Source organism: Pogona vitticeps, chromosome 1 (assembly GCF_051106095.1).
Source record: "Pogona vitticeps strain Pit_001003342236 chromosome 1, PviZW2.1, whole genome shotgun sequence".
Lineage (NCBI taxonomy): Eukaryota > Metazoa > Chordata > Lepidosauria > Squamata > Agamidae > Pogona > Pogona vitticeps.
The window spans coordinates 139,764,999-139,778,923 of NC_135783.1; the positions used below are offsets into that span (position 1 = coordinate 139,764,999).

At 37.8% G+C, this 13,925-nt stretch overlaps 1 non-coding gene across 2 annotated transcripts; it reads right to left on the bottom strand.

Moving 5' to 3' along the window:
• Positions 1 to 3,547: 3,547 nt before the first annotated feature.
• Positions 3,548 to 12,927, bottom strand: LOC110074233 (uncharacterized). 2 transcript variants are annotated; one of them, XR_013540768.1, is made up of 4 exons: positions 12,872 to 12,927; positions 5,755 to 8,524; positions 4,826 to 4,927; positions 3,548 to 4,579 (listed from the first exon to the last, which is right to left on the bottom strand). It is a non-coding gene; the product is annotated as an uncharacterized LOC110074233 (transcript). The 2 variants fall into 2 exon arrangements; XR_013540767.1 differs by lacking the exon at positions 12,872 to 12,927 and adding an exon at positions 12,068 to 12,761.
• Positions 12,928 to 13,925: the final 998 nt, after the last annotated feature.

The following is a 13,925-nucleotide window of genomic DNA, read 5'->3' on the forward strand; positions in this document are numbered from 1 at the left end:
ACAGTAACAACAATCCAAACAAGTTAGAACAATATATTGCAGCAGTCATCAAAATCAAGCTTATTAGATTGGCTTTTTGTAGGCCATGTTTCTCGAAAGTGCTCCAAATAATTATTATCCCCACAGTTAGACAAAGAATACAGGTCCCAGCAGAAGCACACTGAAAGACTCCATGCTTGAATATTGGCACAAAGAAAAAAGACTGGCCATTGAACTCTTGGTTTGGACAGACGCAGGATATGAAACGAGCTAGGTGGCTGAAGACATGCCCACATTGTTACAACACAGTTATTATGTAATGGCACCATTATTATGTAATACCATAATATGATAGCATAATAATACCCAGTGTGGTGTAGTGGATAGAGTGCCGAACTGGGGCTCTGGAAGCAAGGGTTCAAATCCGCACTTGGCTATGGAAACTCACTGGGGTAGTGAAACCAGTAAAGCCAAACTTTAAATATCCCACTTTCCAAGGGTCACAACTTGAGGGCTCACAACAACATGTCATGCACTCCCAATTATCTCAAACACGTTAGTGGTTGGTTTAATGTATAGTACATTCCCAGAGTCAATGTTACATATGACATGGAGTGAAGACCATAAAGTCGATTCCGATTTTGAAAAAGGTCTAAATAAAGGCATGTCCCCCAAAAGGGACAGCCAAATGAACTCTTCCCCTATATAACCACCTGCTTATTTCAGACAAAACATTTTTAATTTGGTGGGATATGTGGTGCTAAGGCTGCTGAGGAGCCATACTGGGGGTCCTGGGAAGTTGCCTTCCCCTCCCCTAAATCTATTCAAAGATACTTGTATCTAGAGCTGCCCCAGCTTGGGGGGGGGCAGAGCTTTGGCCTTGCCCTTGGGGGACAGGGAGCCACGGAGTGGCATACACCCACGTGGTCTCTGACTGCCTTTCTATCAGGCACTTATTGCAATTTAACTATTAATTGCCAACATTCATAGAAAATGAATTCAGACATATTGCTGCTAATTATCACAGAATCATAAAATAATGGAATTGGGAGGGGTCTATCCAAATCCAAGTATATCTAAAAGATGGCTGCCCAATTTTTTCTTGAATGACTCCATCATTGGCGCACTCACCACCCGAGATAGTTGGTTCCACTGTTGTACTGCTCTAACAGCTAGGACATTTTTCCTGATATTCAACCGGAAATAGGGCTTCCTTTAACTTGAGCCAATTATGTATTATGTGTCCTGCACTCTGGGACGATTGAGAACAGATCCTGCCCCTTCTCGGTATAATCATCAAAATCACAGAATGCAATTATTCATACATTTTTTAACAACCCCATTAAATCTTTATTGTTTAAATTTGTTTGTGCGGTATACACAAAGACATCAGTATTTTGACTTATTCTGAATATAAACCTTTGTATGAGGCATATCTTCTTGTTATATATGAATATTAAATATAACAAGCCTCCATTCAGGAATTTTTATATAGTCATCACTCCTTTTAATTATTTTTGACAATATTGCTTTCAGCAATGACTACTGTACCAACACATTCTTTCATCTGAAGCTAGAGCAAGCTGTTCAGATATATTTATCTGTGTAATTAGAATAAAAACAGAACCTGATTTGCTAACAAAAACAAGCCTTTATTTTTTTTCCTGAACCAGTACAGATTCTGAATCATTATATGAAAGTGTCTAAGACAGAGGAAATCCACAAAACAGAAAAAAAATCAGGTTATTGGTAGCTGTTCCTTGCACTAGAATCAGTGATCTCTGTCCCTCCTGAACCTCCTCCCACACTCTTAACATCTCCTCCACAGGCTTGCAGAAATTTGGTTTTCCAGAACCTTGAGCAGGTTTGGGGCATCACAGAGGGATACAGCAGAAGCAGAAGGGAAGTCACAGTTAAGCAGGAGTTGGACACCAAAGTAACTGTTGGATTTTAGTCAACATGTCAGTCCAAATCATAGGTTTACACACTTACTGGCTCCACCAAAACCAAAAATGAAAAATACTAGTCATGTAAAATGAAAGCAACATATAGAAGAAATTCTAAACTTTGTTTTGCCAAGGCTTCTGTACTCTGTCCCTTTCAAGAGGGCTGAGCCTGAGAGTCTTCAAAGCAAGGATTAGACTGGACTACTATCTCTTTAGGGAAGAAACCAATGGAGTAGGCTGTAAAAATCACCAGGCTATTTGACAAAGAAAAGGTGAGAGAACCCAACTGCTACAACGCTGCAGAGTGTCTGCACCACACTGGAGTACCCAGAAGTCTCTGTAATTCGGAGTTAAAGATGAGGCAAAACATTTTCTGCAAAAGAGTAGGGGTTTAAATCCATGCTCGTCTCATTCTTGCAGGCAAGCAAGGAACTGCAACATTATTATAACGACAAGGTCTTTTCTCAGGCAAAACCCTAATAATAATAAAATAAAATAAAATAAAATAAAATAAAATAAAAATAACAACAACAACAATAAAAAACTTAAATTAAAAAAATTAAAAAAGAAAAAACCCAGTAGCATCTTAAAGACCATTTTTTTAAATTTAAAATTTTATATTATTATTGTTTTTCCTTTGGGTTTTGTCTGAAAAGCTTGCACAGACTAACATGGCTACCTCTTCTACAAGTATTTTGTGGAATCTTGCACAAAGTAAGCAAAATTGGGCAAAATAACCTGTGTTAACTTTCATTAGTAGGAGGAGATTGGATGTGTCTCTTAACAATCAACCACTGTTGTTTTCTTGCTTTGTGTGTGCTTTGCTTCTCAAAGGGAAAGTTAACGGAAATCTTAAAGAAAAATGGCACTCAATGGCTGAAATCCTGTTGCTTAACATAGTAAATTGTAACTAGAATGGGCCAAATGAATCAATGAAACTCACAGAGGACTTGACTTACCAAATCCCTACTGATTCAAAGGGCCTACCTGTGCCATGTTAAGCAACAGGATTTCAACCCTTGTGTTACTCTTGTCTAAAAACAAGAAAGCTCACAGGACCTAAAAATCCCCAGTCAGGGTGTCTCATTAAATTGAATTGAATATGATTTATACTGTCATGTTGAGGTGACTTAAATAAGTGAGAATGAAGAGTTCATCCAGTTTTCCATACACCATTGGTTTCAGAGTGTTGCCACATTGTTCTGATTTACAGAAAACACCATTATGGTAAAGCCATTCAGATCCAAAGGAGACCCATTGATTTAAAAATAGCCTGTAATTACTTAATTTGTTTAATATAGCTGTTGTAGTTTTGCCTAATATAATTCTTGTCTAATATTGATACTCAGTCTGCTTTTGAAGAGAGTTCTAATTGTTGTTATAGGGCAGAAGTCAAAGAGCCCACTTTCTTAGGGCCTGTCCAGGCAGTGGAATTTGGAGCTGTCCAGTTTGGGCATTAAAGGGTTCTTATCTTCTATGCAATCTGTCTTATCTCACACTTGAATGATCATTTCATTTAGACTGAAGATCATTCCGCCAATGTATCTTGTTTATCTAGAATATTGCTGCATCAATAAGGAAATATTTTTTTAAAATAAACAGTAGGGGAAAAATTGTTAGTCTTTTATTTTGTGTTTTGGTTTATGGAAGAGTGAGCAATTTTAAGACTGAAATTTCCCAGAAGAAGGGAATGGTAAGCCACTTCTGAGTACTCTCTACCTTGAAAATCTTAGAAAGGGTTACTATAAGTCAAAATAGACTTGACAGCACACAATTATTCTTCTTTCAAGGGTAAGTCAATTTGGAAATGAAATGGTTTTCATGTTCCTGAACACAATAAATTCATACATAGGCAGTATTTTAATACCTGCAGGGGTAGTTCCCATATAATGGGATTTCACACAGGTATGTATCTAGGAAAATTCAGGATCAAAACAATCACTTAGATTTCTACAAAAGAGCTTGGCAATGAACAAAATATTTTGTTCATATATCTTTCATAATGGAGTAAAGTTTGCTTAGCCAAGCCTTCACTGTGTGGACTCTGGCATTTAGCCACTCATGGCAATTTGTGTTAGAATAAGGATGAAGATTTGCAGCTCAAGACTTGTTAAGACTGTGGTTCAAGTCTCAGAAAGAACGTATGAACATATTAGAGTATTCAAGATTTACAATTTACCAACACCATCAGATATAGAACACTGTTCAATAAAATGCGGTATGACATATCAGTAAATGCTAATATATTTTAGTAATATAATTTGAGAAATAAAATTTGGAAGAATATGTGTATTTTGCAAGTATGACGTTTATTAGGTATTAAAATATTAATGTACAGATACTTCACAGGATATATTTATGATTAAACATTTATCTCAAAATTACAATGTGACCATTCATAAGGAATATTTCAGTATGTCATTTTACAGAACTGTTCAGATCAAAACCTTAAAAAACAGAAGTTTATGTTAATACTTTTAAATAGAATGTCTCTAAAAGTTTAAAATAATGTTCTATAAACATTTGTATACTGAACTATTTCAAATATGGATGAAGCCGTTTGGGCTTAGCTTTTCTTGACAATCCAACTCTTAAAGGACCATGACATGTTTTAAGAGGCTGTATTTTGGTAATCCCATCACATAAACAGTTCCCTGTACAAAAAGAAACAGTAGTTTAGAAATTTTCTCTGTGTGTCTGCATTTTTCTTACCATGGTTTCTGTCAAACTAGTCCAAAGATTCTGTGAAAGTCAAAATAAACCATAAGTAGTTAGGATAGTCTCCAAGTTTCCTGATTAACACAAAACTGAAACATTCTTATTTACTATAAACTGAACAGAAAAACTATGAAAAGGAAAATACTTATCCATATTGAATTATTAGAAACAGAAGAATTTACCTCTTTCCATTTGTAAGCTGTACATTTTTCCATTCATAGATGTATGATACACAAATGCTGAGTTCCAAGGACGTGGTTGTTTATTCTGAGGATAACAACCTTCTTCAACATAAAAAACAAGTCACCGTGAGCATAGTATTTAATATTAAAGCACTGATTAGCATTTTCTTCTAAATGTGAGCACAGTAGGCATAAAACACAGTAAATGCACTTTGTACATTCTATAATGTAGGTTGCCAGATTTCTTCTTTTACCAGTTACCAGTCATGATAACAGCAGTTGGCACCCTTTTGGTATTTCTAGTTTCCCAGGGAAAGGGCAGGGAGCACCCACCACTGAGATCTAGAGTGTTTCCCATCCCTTTATTTCTCCACTTGAGTGCTCTGAGTGTAGCTGTGATTGTGATTTACCACAATACTTCTAAGGCAGTATTGGCCAAGAACATAACAAACAATTAAAACAGCAGTCCCTGCCCCTGTGATACTACTGCTCCAAGCTGCTACTATAGGTAAGCCTGCCACCGTCCACTAACAACGAAGGGGAAATACCATGGTACAGTATTCTTCATGAATAGGGCTCCTTTATACTTGGAGTTGGCCCTACCAGTGACTTTCCAAGTACTATTTGTAACAGGCATTAACAGGAATAGAAAGGATCTGCACATTCTTTCCCTATGTACCTTCCCTGATGTCATGCTGGTGCAACAGAAGGTGAAGTCTACTTTATAACATATTACTAAGAGAAGGCAGGGTTTTGTTTGTTTTTGGTCTTCTTAAAGTCTAACAAAATTTATTTGGCACAAGCTTTAGTGAACTGTAGTCCATTTCACCAGGCACATGATTCACCAAAGGCATCAGGATGTATACCATGTTTTTCTTGCAGCAGAATGACACCCCTCTCCCCAATATATTTATAAATCATTTAGTTACCTTCAGGGGGAGAATAAAACAATTCTTCATCTGACATACTTGAAGTGCATTCCTCGTAAACTATTTCTTGCTGTTTGGGCTCTTTTACCACTAGGTCCTTAAACGAACACTGTTCATACTCATTCTGCTTCACCATATTAGTATTTACAGTAGTACCAACAGCGGAAACACACACTTTTGTTCTATTTTTGTAAATAACTTGGGAGTCTTCATTTACCATGTTCTCAGCATGATTTAGAATAAAGGGATCTTTCTCATAAATCTCTCTTTCTCTGTAAACTAGAGTATTTCCATTTTCCTTACTAATTTCATTAAACATACGAAGCTCTTCCAGCACTAAATCAAACTGGCTTTTCAGTTCAAATGCATACTTTTTTTTAACTGCTAAAGAAAAATGCTCCTTTGCTGCATCTTCAAAGTGGTTTTGTTTCATTGTGCTTGAAATCACTATTAATTTGTTTGTGGAACCAACAGATGTTGCAGATTGATCTTTGAAAGACGGTGCTCTTAAATTCTGGCGTTGTTTTCTTTTGCCTCCATAATTCCTCTCAAGAACATTTTCTACCTTATCTGCATCTTCAGCATTTTGAATCACAGATGTTACAACATTGTGCCTGCTACTAAGTAAACTATCTTTCAGAAATAAAAAGTTCTCATTTTGTACTGTAGGATGCTTCAACCTGCTAGAATTATATAAAGACTGATATTGCAAATCATGGTGAATTTGTTGAAATGCAAATCCATTTTGTTTTCTTCCTTTGTGCAAGGCAATCCTACTACGCCATGCCTTGTTACTTTGATCTTTATGACCATCATAAGGGATTATCAACTTTTGAGAATACTGTTCAGTATCTGAGAAACATGCAAGCAAGTTTTGTGAATTAAGGCTTGTATACGACATACTGTTAAGTTCATATTTCTGCCATTGGCTATTAGCATTTGTATCTTTGGAATATAGAGACTTGTCTTTGCTTTCTTGTTCTAACAAAAAACTGCATTTTGTAAATAACTTGGTGGAAGTATAACTACAAGTCAGTGTACAAGAGTCCCTGCTAATGATTCTTTTATCAACAGCTACATATCCCTTGCTACATTCTCCATCACTTTCATCACTAAACTTTACCTTGCCTATAAATAGAATTTGATTCACTTCTTCTGAATCAGCATTGAGGCAGATTTTTTTGAATGTGTCAAAAGGAGAAAAATTGAGTTTTTCATTCACATAACTATAGGAATTTTCTTGGCCATCTTCCCAATTGCCACACCTCACTGTTGGTCTACTACATGTTGCTGTGTATTTTGAGACATATTCACCCTTGCTTATAAAATTAATATTTCTGAATCTTCCATTTGCTGGCTTTTTGACCAGTCTTAAAACATTATTTTCTTTGAAGGTTTTTCTATTTTTCTCTTGTATATATGTTTTCATAGTAACAACCATTTGCATATTTGGGTATTTAACACTTAACTTTTCAGATGTGACTGGAACTGAGTTCAAAGTATTCAGTATTCTAAAATTTGTTGTCAGACTAGGCTTAAGATAATACAAGCTCTCCTTCCTTAAAGCAGAAAAATCAGATCTGTTATTTGGTAAAATTTCATTATAAGAAGGTACAAGATGTCTCCTTGATTGTTCTTTTTCATTGGTGGTTACTGAAAAGATAAAATCTGCTGTACTATCCTTGGAAAAAAAGAGAAATTCATTGGTAACATTTTCATCAGATATAACCCTTCGTCTGGTAGTAAGTAAAGAAGAATGGTTGAATATTAAGCTGTCAGTCTTTTCAGTTGCAGTAATAAAATTATACACTACCTTATCTTGTAAAAATGACTCAAAAGCAACACATCTTACTAATTTGGGAACTACAACTTGACTATTTCTTGAATAAGGTATATACATATGGTTAAATACTTTATTTCTTCTGAATTTATTATTTGTAGGAGATAGTGTCTCTTTTTTAAATGACAAAATATTACTCTTTTCGTCCAGAAAAAAATTATGTTCATACAACAGAGATCTAAAGTCTAACTTTCTTTGTTTCATAAAATTGCAAACTGGTGGACATAGGTGTAAGAATTGGTTAATACTGTTTTTACCAACTGAAACTGGTTTTATAAGAGTATCCTGTTCCCCTGAGTTTAACATTTCATATGCTTCATAAGAACACGTGCCGTTTTCACTGCTTTGAAACTCTGGCCTATCTGTAAACAAAGAGTCTATTCTTGCAATAAGACCTCCTGCCAAGTTATCATTTAAAAATGTATTCACAGTTGGAAACTCATTCTCTTTTGAAATATTGCCACTATCTACAGATTTTTCTTTTTCTTTGGCAGGTACGACCCAAGATTCTGGTTCTATGAACAGTGAGTTATTATTTTCATTAAATTCAGAGACAGCATTTTTTATGCTGTTATAATCTTTATTTTCAAGAGTCCATTTTTTAACAAATGATATATTTCCTAGCAATCTGGACTGCAAATTGGCATTCATGCAGGGTTGAAAAGGTACAAATTGTCTTACACTGGGTGATAAGTGTGTATTGCTTTTCTCTCGTAACTCTAAAACGTTTTGACTAAAATCTCGCGATATTTCATGAAAATTGAGAGGGAATTTCTTATCTGCAAAGCATGGTCTTTCCAGTAACTGCCACTGCAAAAGACTTCTATCCGTTTTACGTTTCTTTGGCCATGGTTCTCCCATTTCTCTTGATGCGGATAAAAATTCTTGTAAACTTGCCATGTTAATTTCTAAACAAGCCTTTGGTGGACCCTATTAAACAAATTCAAACAAAAATAAAAATTATGTTTTCTTTAGTATCTTATGCATATTTTTATATCAATAAAACAGAATAGGAATGTATTTTACCTAACATCATTCACATTTCTATCATTCATTTTCCATATTTAAAAAAAAGGAATGACAGCATGTTCATACTTAATCTGCATTTATCACTGTAGCAACTAAAATTCTGGAAACAAAAATGTACAGAGCTTTTAAAAGAAATGTGCCAAACTTAATAATTTGAAACAAGAGCCCAATACTTCAAAAGAAATTTCTCCATAATGTTCTTTGGGCTATAGCTCTAAGTGATGTTCGGAATTTTAAGAAGGCAATGCTAAGCCCAACAATAGAGGTTTTTCAACAAAGCATGCAACATTATTTAAATATTCACATTTAAGAATAGATTTTCCCCTCAAAAAGATATTTTCCATCTACTGTATGTTTGTGGCAATGGCTCAGAGTAATTTCCACAACAAACATACTCTTAGTCTTAGCAACTTGAGAAGATCAAATTTTCTTCCCCTCAGCAGTAAATCAAACAGGCAGTATAGAGGCATATGTCTTGCTTATGCCACAAAATGGGAACCAAGGTGGAATGCAATCATACTATTAGTTACAGGAATAATTTGAGACAGAGAATAGGCCAGAGCTGCAGAGTAATGTTACAACACCTGGAGCACTGCAACAATACTGGGTTGGTGTGGGCTGATAACACATTGAACACACACATGGCACTGTGAGCCAGGCACAGCCATAGCCTACCAATGTTTCAGTCAAATTAATTGTTTGGTAAAGATGATAAAGGGATTTGGGTGATCTGACTTCTGTAAATTAACATGTTCCACAGCACTTGAATTCATGTCTGACACGGTCTGCTTCAGAATCCACATTCCTACCAGTCAGCAAAGTAGTCTGAAGGTTACAAAGTCATTCAAAACAGCACAGCACCTGCAATATACACTGAAAATACACCTGAAATTGTTTCTGGGAGGGACAAAACATGATTTACTCCTATCCCTCCCAGGGACAATGTATGCGTGGGCAGGTGAAGCTGGCTGTGGACAGACTTTAGACTGATCTATTCATTTCTATCTTGGAGCCAGATAACGCTACATTCTGTGCAATGTATTTTTATTCATGCAATATTCACAAAAAGAGGTCAGGAATAATAACATTACACCTTCCTCATTTTAACTTTTAATTAACTGATTTTTATGGCAATTAAATAATGTCAGGAAATTGTATTCACTGAACTGTGCCTAAACTGTATAATGCAATAAAATAATCTTGTACTACAGCAGGATTTTCTGATTATGTACTGTCACATATGCATCTAAAGTCCAGGCAAGCATCCTGAAGTCATAGGCTGGATTTCAATCACTGGACTTTATCCAACTTAAGTGAGTTCTCCGTTTAAGCTGTATTGATTTAATAATTAATTTTTCAAATCAATTTCAATGTCACCTCAGTACTGTTAATTTACAGTATGAGACTACTGGTTTTAAATCAGATGTACAGTCCACTATATTCAACAATACTTACTTTCTGGTATGTGTCTTTTAGAAGTGCCTATAGATTAAATATACAGTTTTGGCTGGAATCCTGTGGGCATAACTGTGTATGTGTAAATGGCAGTGACATCATCAGCCCACAATATTAATCTTTAACTTAATTTAGTGTAAAACCCTAACCCTAACCCTATCTCCATGTCCAGGCAGCAGCCATCTGGTGAAAATTTTCGAATATAGTATTTAAATACTTGCTCCCCGCCCCCCCATCCTGAACCTCCCAAAGGATTCCTCAAGGGATCTCTAGGCCTCAGAACCGGGAGAGGTGGGAATGACAAAAAGCTTTACATTAAGTTAGATACTACAAACTGATGACATCATTGCCATTTATACCTGTGAAGTTATACCAACAGGGCTTCAGCTTTTATAATTCATTGCTAATACTGTAGTTAATACTATAAAGGTATTTTTGGACTAACCCTGGCTTCTGCATCTTCTAACTGCATTGCAAACTATTTAGTTTGAAATAAAATATGGCATTATTTTATCATAACACTTTATTTTAGAATGTTGGGCTTGTTACCCTAATTGATAAGATGTATTTCCTAAGGCAAATGTTTAGCATTGAAGTGATACTAGTTCAAAGCAGACTGCTCTATCATGGATCCCTGATTACTCCAGATACTACTTATTTCTACATGGCTCTATCAAAGAATTTTTTGGTCTGAGGATGAGTCTGTGACATCCAACAGTCATGTATTTTTTATCATCTGTGAACTGATTTCATATTCCACTGCTGAGCGACTAATGTCTTTTAAAAATATTTATAATAACAGACTGAAAGCAATCTGGGAAATGTAATTTATGTTTGCAGGTTCTGAAAAACTTATCTTAATTTTTCTGAAGACTTTTTAAAAAATGCCAGAATGCTATTTTTTGAAAGAAAACCAGCCATAACAAGATGTTGCAGACAAATAAACAAACTAAATGTGACTAAACAACTCTGTAAGGATAATTATGTCATCTTCTTTCCATAATATGATTTGCTCAAGGTTACCCAGAAAGTCTCCTGATCAATTAATTATAAGATCTATTCTGTAAAAATACATATAATTATCCAGTCCATCACACTGGCTATCTGACATTTCAGGGATACAGCAGCAGACTATCTCACATTTGTCTGTGGCCTGCCAGAAGTCATATTTTCCACTTTTAATAGGAAGCTAGGAATTTTATCTGGCTTTGGAACTTCTAGTCCTAAGGTCATCAATTTATTCCATCAACTACTGTTTCTGCTATCAGCAAAACCCAGCATCTGTGGATAGCTGCCAAGTCTCCAATGATCTAGATGCCTGCCTGCTCTCCCTCACCCCATTTAAAAAATGCCAGTCCAGTGGTATAAGCAGCGCCGTGCAACTACATGTAGCTGCCATATTTATTTTTCATACTGACGCAGCACAGCATTACTCTGAGCACTGTGTAAATTTAAATGGTAGTTTGACTCAGCCCTATGGTGCAGCTTGGAGGGTTTGCACCAGGAGGGCTTTCCCGGCGAAGGATGGCCACCACGAGATTTCGCTTTGTTGCAGGTCTCCACAAACTTTGGGCGCTTTCAGATAGAGAATTTCTAGCATGACTCGTGAAAGGGCATTGTGCAGCTATTCCATATTCTCCTTTACATACGTTTTTATTCCATGATGGAAGCAATAGTGTGAAAACACATCCAATGGAATATGATGGAATCTGGACACCCCTTGTACTTGAATAAGTGAGGCAGGCTAATATCTCTGGAGGGACTTTAGGGCATTGCCTACCTCAGGCTAACATCCCTTCAGGTCTTTAGGGCATTGACTACCTCAGGCTAACATTTCTTCAGGTCTTTAGGGCATTGCTTACCTCAGCAATGCCCTAAAGGCCTGAAAACTGTCTTCCCGAGAAGAGGATGGAAAGGTTCTCTTATACTGCATTTGCTTTGGACCCTCCCCCCCCCCACACAACATCCCCTCTTGTTCCACTTCGTTACCCATATTCCAAAGGATGCTTGAACAGGAGAGCCAGGCTTTAGAGAAAACAGATGAAAACGGATGAAGCCTGCAGTGCATGATTGTTTAAAAACTCGTTGGACATTCAGTCCCCTATTAGAGTCCATTAAAAAGCCAGAGGGGTAGAAGGTAACCCTTGAGGCCAGAGAAACAGCATGACTGAAGTTATTGCGCATGGTGGGTGGCGGTGTTTTAAAGCAAAGTGCGCCATTCTTCTTCACCATCCTCGTCTAGAAAATGCCTTTGTTGGCTTTTCATGCTTGCCACGCTCCCACCCCATGCTTCATAAGGGGGCTGGGGCACGGCTCCCGGGGTGGGTGCGGAGGGGGGAAGAGAAAACGGGAAGGCAGCTATCCCTTCCCTTCCCTTCCCACTTCTTAGACGAGTCTTCTGGGGTAGGAATTGGCCGATAGCTGATATTTCCAGGTCGCAAAAGAGCGCGGGGTGCTGCCTCCCTCCTTCCCCGGGGTGCCTGTGCCAGCTCTGCCTTCTCCTGAGGAGAAAGAGAGACAGTCTATATGTGTAGTGGCGGTGGGAGGGCGCGCTCATGGCGCTGAGGTAAAACAATCATGAGAACTAAATCACGAAGGAGGAACCCCATGGGCACTCTTCGAGGGAATCTGTTATAACGATGCCAGCAATATGTCGCCGTGTATCCCCCAACGGGGGCAGCGACACACAAACGTGACAACACAAGCACAGAGGATGTACCGGAGTCGCTTTGATATATTTGTGTACCTACGGCTCTCCCTCGGTTTTAAAATAACCTACCCACACATACATACTGGGCAAAGGCGAGTCCTCTGCGGAACTACGGGTGTTAAAGCCCTGTACAGTATGTTTATATTTGCCCTCGCCAGAGGCAAATGCACCGTCTCCCCCACAGCAAGCTCTGGGAAACGAGGCCCTGCTGCAATTTTTGTCTGCCTTTTTCCTGCCACAGACTTGAAGCTCAGGCTGGCAGAGGCGTCTACAGTTTCTTACTTCCGCCCCCCCCCTTTTTCTTCCAAGACTCCTGTGGAGAAGAGATCCTCGCAAACACAAAGGGCGGACCACGCTGTCGACGAGATCCTGCACCGTGCAGGATGGGGCCCGCAGCTTTCTCCCGGCTTGCAGCAAAACGGGGGGGGGGGCAGCCTCGAAGGGGAGGGTTGCATGAACTTGAACTCAGAGCTTAATTTGCGCGGGACTGCTTTTGTCTGATTTTGCAATACAAAACGTGTGCATGAGGAGCAGAAGGCTTCTGCAAAACAGTCAGTGCTGGGTTCCCACGCAACTGAAATAGACTTCAGGATACTTTGTGGGCGATTATTTTCCTGGAAATCTGGTGATTCAAAATTTCCAGATATATAATCCAATATATTCTCTCACAGAATCGTGTTCTGGCGTTTTTTCAGGGCATATATATCTCTTTCTCTGGAAATCTGAAATCACCAACATATATATGTTGGCGATTTCAGATTTCCAGAGAAAGATATATATGCCCTGAAAAAACGCCAGAACACGATTCTGTGAGAGAATACTGTATATGGGATTTCAGAGGCGTCTTCTAGGTTAATGTTTCAGGCCAGAAAAAAAAATACATTAAATAAATATATTTCTGTGTGCAGACTGGTTTGCAGAAGCCTTCTGCTCCTCATGCACACAGAAATACATTTTTTTTCCTGGCCTGAAACAACCCAGAAGACGTCTCCGAAATCCCATTCTCTCACAGGCGCTTGGCGTTTTTCACACAAAATAAGGCTAACATTATGGCTTCACAGCCTCCCGTTTCAGGCAGCTGCCCAAGAGAAGCTGAATTATAACACATTTTTCGAGTGTTAATGCCCATCCTTGCCC